Source organism: Abramis brama (assembly GCF_963993115.1).
Source record: "Abramis brama genome assembly, chromosome: 13".
Taxonomy (NCBI): Eukaryota; Metazoa; Chordata; class Actinopteri; order Cypriniformes; family Leuciscidae; genus Abramis; species Abramis brama.
The window spans coordinates 24,667,501-24,677,612 of record NC_139975.1 but is presented as its reverse complement, the minus strand read 5'-3'; the positions used below and the strand labels follow the sequence as shown (position 1 = coordinate 24,677,612).

Sequence of the window (10,112 nt, the reverse complement as noted above, 5' to 3'; positions counted from 1 at the left end):
AAATACTTCAGAAGAAAAGATTATCTTTATCTTATTTTTCTGGATATTGTGAGTGACCTAATGGGGGTGGCCCAATCTGTCAGCCTTGAGCTCATTTCTGTTTCCTTAGAAACTAGATTTGTTTGGCTTTAAACAAATGTCATATTAAAAGTATTTTTCAGTGTTGCGGTAAGGACTGAAACAGAAAATAAAAAATCATATAAATGAGTATCATTAAACAAATGAAAACAAAAAAAGAACTTAAAGATGATGTAAAGTAATATTTATAAAATTTAAAAGTCAACTTGTAAAATAATTATCAAATTTGACCTTCATATTTCAGCATTGAGATCACAGTTGTAGGACATGAGCAAAAATGGTGTTTGGACCTATACATACTTCATAATGTTTCATTAAATCATATTGTTCATTCTTTTTTTCTTTTCTTTTTTTTTTTGTCAAGGTGTGTAATGACACCGTTTATATTTGCATCAGATGACAAATTTGAACATAAATCTAAAAATGTACTACTGGGACTTAAAAGTGCCCGTAGTTGCAGAAACACCCATCTATATTCAGCAACTACGGGCACTCTACACCGTGGCATTATTACCATAGTAACATTTCCAAATAAAAACACTAGTGCCAAGATACTTTTTGTTTGTGTCCATATGAAACAATATTATTGCACCCTGTAGATGTCGCTGTGTTCTACCCCGCGTGCACAAAGCACGTTGCTCCTCCAGATTCCCATAATGCCTAGTGTTTACCTCCGAGTCTGACAGCACCGATGCTGCTCACTGGCTCTTCTGGTTACCAACTGGAACCCAGCATATATCCAGCAGTGCTGCATGCACCGGAACGTCACCATATACCGGGACAAACCCAGCATAGTTCGCCAGACGGGGACCGGAGATTGTCGCCAGCTTTGGACCGTGTTTATGTTCGCGGCGGCAGGGTTGGACACTTCCTCTCTTAATCTGAGGTGAGCGCGTGTATAAACTTATGTCCATGCAGATCATTCTCTTGCATTACATTAGTTTATGCTTTTACATGTTATTTCAACCGCAACGACACTGCGTTCAAGAGCGCGCGCATCACTGCACGCGCCGCACTGCGCTTTACAACACTTTTAACATGTCTCGTGTTGTTATCTATAATGAAACTAATGCAAGATAGTCTAAGCAAGATGCACACGACTTATTTTACTTTTATGCAGGTCATTTGGACAGCGTCTTAATGTTTTTAGGGAGTTTAGTGGTTCTCTTAGAAACATTCATTATTCACCTAACGTTAGTTAACACGGTAACTTCCGTGTTAATCGGCACTGTTACTAAAAATGACAGACATAAAACTGTGTAAAGGAGATCTCTTATTCATAATGATTACAGGGAAGTAACAATAATTGTAGTAATTATTATATTTTGCTGTAAACATAAATGATAACAGTGTGTCATGCTAAACAGTTCACGCCTCCCGGCTGTTGCGTCATCAGTAAACAGCAGTCTGTCTATGAGTAGCGATGTCCGATTCGAGAAACGAATTGTTCATTTGAGTCGGATCTTTTAAATGAAAACGACTCGGTCATGATTGATTCGTTCAGTAACCGAGACAGGTGTTTGACTCGTCATGAGTTGAGAACCGATTAGTGAGCGAATAGCTTCATGTTACAGATCAACACACTTATGTAGACGGAAATAGATTTTTTTATTTTTTTAAAACACTTATTCTTTTACCAAGAGTTACTGTATATTGTAGTTAATAATAATAATAATTATATATATATATATATACATTTTTGTGCGTGTGTACATGACTTTGTTTTAATTAATTGAATCATGCAGCAAATTGAACTGAACTAGCACACATGCAATAAACATCTTTATTGATACCTGTGATTATTGGAACATTTAACATGTATGATCTAATGCATGATATGGCGTAAAAAATACCTGTATTGTTTAAACTTGAATCATTAATTCCTATTCCTTTTTTTTTTTTTTTTTTTTTGCTGACATTATGGCTTTTGCTCTTCTCAGTTATTTAAAAAAAATTAAAAAAAACTCATTGTATTTAGAAACAGTTTAATGGAGAAATGTATCATTACTTAAACTGCCAGGTTTCACATTAATGTTACTACAGTTAGCACAGTTTTCTAGACCAGTTTAAACTAAGCTGAATTATTAGCACATCCGTATCAAAATTACAGCCTTGCTTCATATTTGTCAGATTTGTTAATTAATTACCTTGATTTAGCCTTACTGCTTGTTGACAGTCAAGCTGAGCATTAGAAAGTCATTATAAGTTATTAGTTGAATTGTGCTGTATGACTGCTGACAGATAAACACTTCAATGTTTGGGTGAATGTTTACAGCAAAGTGATGTGATGCATTTAAACTGTTGTTAAATAAGCTTTATGATCATCTAAATATTCACACCGGGTGTGCTTGTAGAAATGGGCTCTTGGTAGAGTAAATGATTTAATTGATCCCTGTCTTGTTGTATTTCTCTGTGCTCTGCTCCTATATTGTATAGTTTAAGTATTTTTAGAGTGCGGACCGTGTGGAATAGTTTCAGGACTACACCAATCACATATCGGTAGTGATTCACATGAAAAGCTTTGTATCCTAGCAACACGAGATACGCACAACCGCTGGCTGGTATCAGTGGATGACATCTATAGGGTTTGTTGTCAATAAGCTGATGTGCTGCTGTTTACTTGTAAACTTATCAAAGTTTGGGTTGTTTAGATGCACAATTGTAAGTGGCTCCTTGCAAGCAGAGAGGTAATTTCAATGTTGTTCATTGAGTGTGATCTCTCTGTTGCAGAAAAATATCGATTTAGGAGTGCCTTTTGGTCATTCTTTCATCCAGTTATTTTTCTTTCTGTTTAAAGGGATAGACATCTAGACATTTTATGATTTTGAAACAGTTTAGCTTTCTTCCCCCCCTTCACATTAATGTTGCAGCCTCATTATGTTCATAAAATTGGTATCGAAAAAATACTGAGCCCTAAACTCTAACATCCTTTTTGGTCACCGTGAAGTGCGTCCACACTGCTGACATTTTCACCTGTTGTAGCTTATCCACGTTGTGTGCACAAAATAGACGCTGACAGCCTGACACGGTCTAATGCATCATCAGAGAAGCACTAATTAAGCATCACTGTTTTGGTCAGTGGTTTTGGCCCTCCAGGCTCCAAAACTATTTCATCAGTATATGTGTGGTTGTCGAAAGTTTGGTGCATCACTAGTAATGCATGTTAATCTTGAGTCTTGAGCACACATTTATGACCGAATACATTATGTTTGATTAATGAACAAGTCTTTCTTTGGAGTCAGACCTTTTTAATGGTTCACAAACCCCATTTTGAGTGATTGGTTTGCCGATCAGAATGGTTATCAGGTTTGACTAACTCACTGAAAGCTATCAGTAAATAATGATTTATTACCAAATAATTTTGGTCTGTTTCTCACATAATCGCATGAATTCAAGAGACACGTTTTTTAGTTCACAAGTAACATAAACCGCTTTTTTGATACATCCGCATCCTTTCCGAAGCTTGAAAGCTTCATGCATTGTCATCGCATAGAAAATGGCATTCTTGCATATTTGGGTGAACTGTTCATTCCCAGTTTCTAAGGCACAAATATTTCTTTTGTTTTATCATCTTTTTTGTCCTTCATGTTTCATTTCAGTTTCATGTTCCTGGTCTGAGAAGGATTTGTGCCCTTCCACACAAATACTAAGCCGCTCAGGCGTCACCTCATATAAGGTTTATCAGTCATGTTGAAGACATTGTATTCCTCCTGCTGATGCTATGAAAGTGTAGAGCGAGCAGTCTGTCTTTGGGTCTCATTTTTGTTGCACTGTACAGTCTGTTCTTGTAGACCTGAATTTGCTGTTCTTAACACTGCTGCTTACTCTGTGCTGCGAGGACTTAGACTAAATCCTGCCTTAGATCCTGCCTAGTCTTTGACTAAAGGAAATAGGGGATCAGCAGTGAATGTGTTTATTTCCTCATGCTTGTTTGATATTCGGCTGTTCAAGAGGAAATTACTGTGGGCTTTTAAATATATCTTTGTGTATCGTTTTATCCTGCCTTATAGCATTCAAAGAGATGTTTAATGGTGAGAGGGTTTGGATACCAGTCACATAAAGGGATTTATTTCACATTTACCAGCTTATAAGGACTATTCAAGTGTTTACATTCAAAGACGGCAATATGATTCAGAGCAACAACTTCTTTACAGGCAGCAAAATATGGACTGAGTGCAGGATCCAGTAATCTTTGCACCTTGAATCTGGTAGAAGGCTAAAAAAAAAAGGTAAATTTCTCATCCTAACCCACTAAACGCACACATGCTCGTCTCTTAATGGAGGTCATTCACAGCTCAAAGGTTCGAGCATGAAGGATGCACTGGTTAGTCAAGGGCAGAGCGTCCATTAGCACTTGTGTGGCTTTTATATTTGTTTTGTTGGTTTATATTGTATTGCATTGTTGAGAGATAGCAGGTGTAATTTGAATATTCTTTCAAGCAGAAATACTCTGTCACACAACTCACTTCTCTCTCTCCACACAGAAATAGAAATGAGCGAGCTTTTCCTTTTTGACATTCCTCTGATAAGGTAATCAATGAACCATGGTTGGTCATTGAGTGGAAGGTGTGTGTGTGTGTGTGTGTGTGTGCGCTTAATACTAAAAGCCTCCTGTCACTGACAAATTCATACAATGAATTTGCCGTTCCTCATTTCACCGAAGAAGCCCTTACATATGGAAGAATTTTTGACAGCTTAATTTAACATTTTAAGACAGAATAGACTTGATTGCTGGATGGAATCACTAATGAGTTGTCAAGATATTTTCGGGGCCTCAATAGCAGCATGAAAGCATGCATTTATTTAGATTCCAGAACAATAAAAAATTATTTTCCATTGTACAAATTTAAAATTAAATAATGATTACAGACGTGAGATTGACATATTTAGTCTAATAATATTTATTTGAATTCAGATAAGTAAAATTAAGTGTCCCCAAAAATTATTTTGACATTTTAAGCCATAGGAGGATTGAAGAAAGTGGCATTTATTGTAAGGTAGATGGCACAAGCAGACTTTTAAAGCAAGACATGTCATGTAAAAAATAATAATAATAAAAAAAAAATGTTAATGACCATTAATATCAAGTATGATTACCAGAGTTAATCACATACATAATTCAGACAAATATAGCAGAAAATATTGAATGCAGGTAGTTACAGAAACTCAAGAAAAGCAAGTCTGAAATCAGCTTGCATGCCTGAAAAAGAACTTTGAAAAGTCTCAAAATAATTGTCAGATGCAGAGAAGACATTAACCTGCTGCTTAGTAACAGGAATAAAGCTTATGCAAAAAAACAACAACTGACATTTCACAAAGTAAGTAAGTGTTTAGTAGAACTGGTTTACTGGTAATTGAAGTTGACAGCAGCAGTTGTGAAGATCATAGAGCAATGCAGTTTAATGCCTTTATTTGGATTCATTAGATTTAATTTGGCTTTATCACAGCTGTGCTTATATTCATTACAGCAGCACGATTTCAGTGTGATATTGCTTTTATGCAACAAGAAATAAGTAAATAAATAAGATAAAATTGTTACACAATTTTGTGATGCATTTTTAAAAGTACATTTTTATTTTTATTACTTGACACAGCATCTTAAAAACAGTGATCATGCATGAGATGCTGAAAAAGCAGCGAGATGTGGCACAACCATCAAAGACCTAGGGCTTAAGGCTGCACAATGAATCAAATTTCTAATCGCGATTACGATTACGGATGACTTATTTTACGTAATCGCTCAAAGCCACGATCGCAAAAATAAGTCCACTATACATTAGGCTTGTTTGACATGTGCCTCACCTCGACTGAGATGTAGGCCAGAGTAGGCGGCTGCAGTGAGGGGAGGAGGGAAAAAAACGGACAGATCTCTCTTCTCGCAGTGGATCGGACACCGATGATCACGGGATTCACACTCATGCGTTATGTTATGTTATGCGTTATGATAAAATGGCTGTAAGTTCTGCTAGTTTTATATAAAAAATAAATATAATTAACAAGACACCAAAAGTATTTTTTTCCATTGCAAAGTCAATCATTTTTACTTTAATTACAGACATGTTTCTATGTATTTTTTTATATATATGATAACAATCACATAACCCATAGAGATCGCACTGTCAGAGAGTTTGGGAATATTCACACATCATTTATACACATAAAAACATGATATCAAAGTTATGAAATCAAACATTTTAAATAAGAACAATACATCACAGTTGTTTAACCAATGAGCATTAAGCTCTGTCGTCAGCAAGTAGTTTCCCATCATGCTTTTTGATCAGTCCGCCTCACCGTTGCAAGAGTTTTTTACATACTGTCAGCATGACATCAGAGCAAGTCGGACCTCACTCGGACACATTTCTAACCTCCATGCATCTCGCGATGATCGGTTCTGCGCAGATTTTGCTCATCTCAAAACGAGCCTATCATTCTGTCTGTGTGTTTAAGAGGTGTGTTTAGAGCATGTTACGTTGTGAGAGGCGAATCACGACTACTTCAGAGAACCCAGCAGTGACGTAGGTGTACGTTGATTGGTCGATCACACCCGAAACACCAGCCGCCATTTTTAAAAAGAGTGTACATGGCCTATACTGTATATTTACTCCACAAACTAACTGCTCAAACATGGAAAAACAGTGATAGATGGACCTCTCAACCTTTACGCTAAAGAGAAAATCCAATGCAATTTTGAGGGGACCAAGGTAAACATGATTATGTATTTCTGCTCAGCTAGTGAAATTGGGCATCAGCCACACAGCAAACGTGAATACTGTTTCTTATACTGTCTACTTTGTTTAACAGTTATATCATATAACCATCTAATAACGTATTAGACAGGACTGTTAAACAGATAAACATATAAAGACAGCGAATGGGAGTAAAAAAAAAGACAGCGAATAGGAGTCAGAACAAAAGTATGCCGCGCCGTCAAAATAAAAGTCCCAACAACAAGCGCGGCTTACGTCACTTCATAGTTCCTACTGGCGGTGCGAATGCAACCAGGAAAACGGCCATAGGGGAACATTAGTTCTCAGGGAACCACCCTGGTGGCTAGTTCCTAGAACTACCCGGTGCAAAAGCTCCTATTATTATACCATGCATATTTTTACTTTTTTATTTAATGAAGAAACCAAACCAATGTTTTTCAGGAAGTGTTTTCAGCTTGTTTTTTTTATTTTTATATATAATATGACATGGAGTTGCTTCAGTCAATGGTGTAAAGCTATTAAAAACATCATTCAATGCAAATTGTGATAATCGCAATTACAATTTCAGGGGAATAATCGACAATCATAATTTTTGTCATAATTGTGCAGCCCTATTTATATCACCCCAATATATCGTCAGCGATATTGCAACGTGCGAATCAACAAGTCACATTGCAGGATGTGCGATGTCAAGTATAGGGATCGTAGTTGACCTGTACAGACCAGGCACCACGGTTCGAAACGCAAGTGATTCTCGTATTGTTTAAAAAAGTTTAATCATCGTAGAGTGAAAGTTTATCATTTGGACGCGTTTTAGGTCCTGTCAGTTTAAACATTAAATTTTAAACCATACGAGCACAAGAAAATGTGAAAGAGAACTCGATTCACAGCGAATTATGTTGTCTTCTGTGTCTATTTGTGCTTGAATGGACATAGTAGTAGTAGGCCTCCTTCAGTCGTTTGTCGACCATGGATTTTGCGGCCTTAGAGTTCGTGGTGTTGCGACTAAAACAGCATCGTTGGTGGCTGGTGAGACCGATGCGGGAGTGACAGTCAGTCTCTGCAGATGTAGTTGGTCGTGGGTGGCTGCCTTCCGCCTGGCTCTCCTCTCTTCTGCTAGTTTGAAGATCTTCTCCTCGCCTGTATTTAGCTGTTTCTTGAGCAGGCACCGCCAGCTGCTACGGTTAGCTGCAGTGTCCTCCCAGATCTCGGGTGTTGATGTCCAGGGCTTTCATGTCGCGCTTGCAGACATCTTTATATCTGCTGGGGGCGACCTTGGGGTCTTTTGCTGGATGCGAGTTCACCATGTCCTTGGGGATCTGCCCATCTTCCATACGGCGCACGTGGCCAAGCCAGCGCAGTCCCTTAAAGAATTTTGGGGTAAAATCTAAGCTGCAAATGTTCTTGACAGGTTTTGTGAGATTCCCTCTATTACTGGTTGTGCTGCTGAAGACGAAAATGAATAGGTGTCCTTTGACATGTTGAAATGTTTTAGAGTAGATTTTACATTAAAATGACAATGTAATCTTAGTGTAGTCCTGCAATGTAAATGTCAGTCAGGCGACAGGGAATATTAATGAAAGCACAGGTTTTACCGAGATGACACTTGCACAAATATCTCTAATATGAGATATTTATGAGCAGACTGCAGCGGAAACACTCGACTGGCCCTCTGACTTAAATACAAGGAATCTACGGATAATTTGGCTGTTTCCCTGTTTGATCCTGGATTTAGCTTTTTTTTTTCATTGGTGAAAGGAATTACTCACTGGACTATTAATGAACTATAATATGGTAGTCATGGTAGGTCTCACAGATGTTAGTTTGTGCATTTGTGTTTAAAAGTGGGGATTGCAAATTGCAATCTAAAATGTTGAAACATTACAGTTTGTTCCAGAGAGTTGGAAATTAATGCTGTTTTTTTACTGCCGGTCTGATTAAATCATGCATAATGTCTATGTGTAATCAAGACTTCTTAAACAAATCAACTGAAATGTGCAATGTTGGGTTTTAGGAATTTATCCCAGCTGTGAGCTGGGATATCACATTACGTCTTCATTTAGAGAAAAACTAGATATTGCACATTTTTTTAAAAATATGACCCGAATTGGTCTAGTTTTTTGATGAATGTTTCTTCCCTTTATAAAGTTTCTTTTTTTTGTCACATTTGTCTGTCTTTGCCACTGCCGATTAAAGTGCAAATCTGTAAAAAGAGAGGAAATTGGAAGTTATGTTGAAAAGATAGAAAATAAATCAGGTGCATGCCAATGAATGCAGGTGTGCTGGGACGTGTCATTCCCTTGATGGAAGGTTAATGGTGAAACACCTTCTTTATAGAGGTAACGGCCATGCAAGAAAATCTGTCTGATGCCTGTGATCTTTCTCTGTTACTGGTTGAATAGCCTTCATCGCCTGCTTTAAGATAGTAAACTTCAGCTCTTTATTACTGGCAAAAAGATTATATTGGCAATTTAGTTATATCTGACTCATTTCAAATGACAAGCTGTGATGAATTACAAAATAGAAAATAAGGATGTAACTATATTGGCACAATATATTGCAATACAAAAATGTAACAACAATATATATTGTGGATAGTTCAGCCAAGAATTTAATTTTTAGATTTAATTGATGGTGCATTCAAGTCCTCCTAAGTTTGTATTTACAAAGTGAGAAGTCGTGTTTATGACGTCAGGTGTGTTCAGGTGACTTTCGTTGGAGTAGGATGGCGGTGTACCTTCTATTAATTAACTAAACAAAAATACAGCAAGGTTTTTAACTCTATAAATTAATTTATGAAGCCACTGTAAACTTTATCGTTGCTTATTATATTGTTACAGTGGCTTCTATTCATACCCTTCTCTGGGACACTTGAAATTTAGCTCAGGAGCATACCGATCTCGCTTATAGATGTTACTACACTTTGAGTGTAGTTAACCTGTGGCAAATTCAATTGAATGGGTATGATCTGGAAAGGCACATTTCAGTAAAAGGTCTAACAGCTGAAAATGCATATCGGAGCAAAAACCAAGCCATGAGCTCAAAGGAACTGCCTGTAGAGCTCAGAGACAGGATTGACTGATTGAGGATTGAGACAGGGAAGACTACGAAAAAATTCTGCTGTATTGAAGGTTCACAGAAGCATAGCCTCCATAATCCTTAATGGAAGAAGTTTGGAACAACCAGGACTCTTCATAGCTCTGCGATGCGTGTCCTCGACTTCAAGCATTATTTAATAACATTGTAAAGGTCACACATGGAGGAGAAAGACCAAGTTCAAGCTTCAAGTCCACCCCTGATGTCATACCAAATTGAACATTTTAA

The 10,112-nt window shown here is 37.3% G+C and overlaps 1 protein-coding gene across 5 annotated transcripts in view; it reads left to right on the top strand.

Moving 5' to 3' along the window:
• Nucleotides 1-701: 701 nt before the first annotated feature.
• The window catches only part of enox2 (ecto-NOX disulfide-thiol exchanger 2), a 248,246-nt gene continuing 238,835 nt past the window's right edge, over nucleotides 702-10,112 (top strand). For 3 of the 5 annotated variants that reach the window (XM_084134130.1, XM_084134125.1, XM_084134124.1), the window contains exon 1: nucleotides 750-964. The gene's annotated coding sequence lies outside the window, so the exon portion shown is untranslated. Of the gene's footprint in view, nucleotides 965-10,112 lie in introns of all 5 variants that reach the window. The other 2 variants (XM_084134128.1, XM_084134123.1) reach the window with 2 other exon arrangements.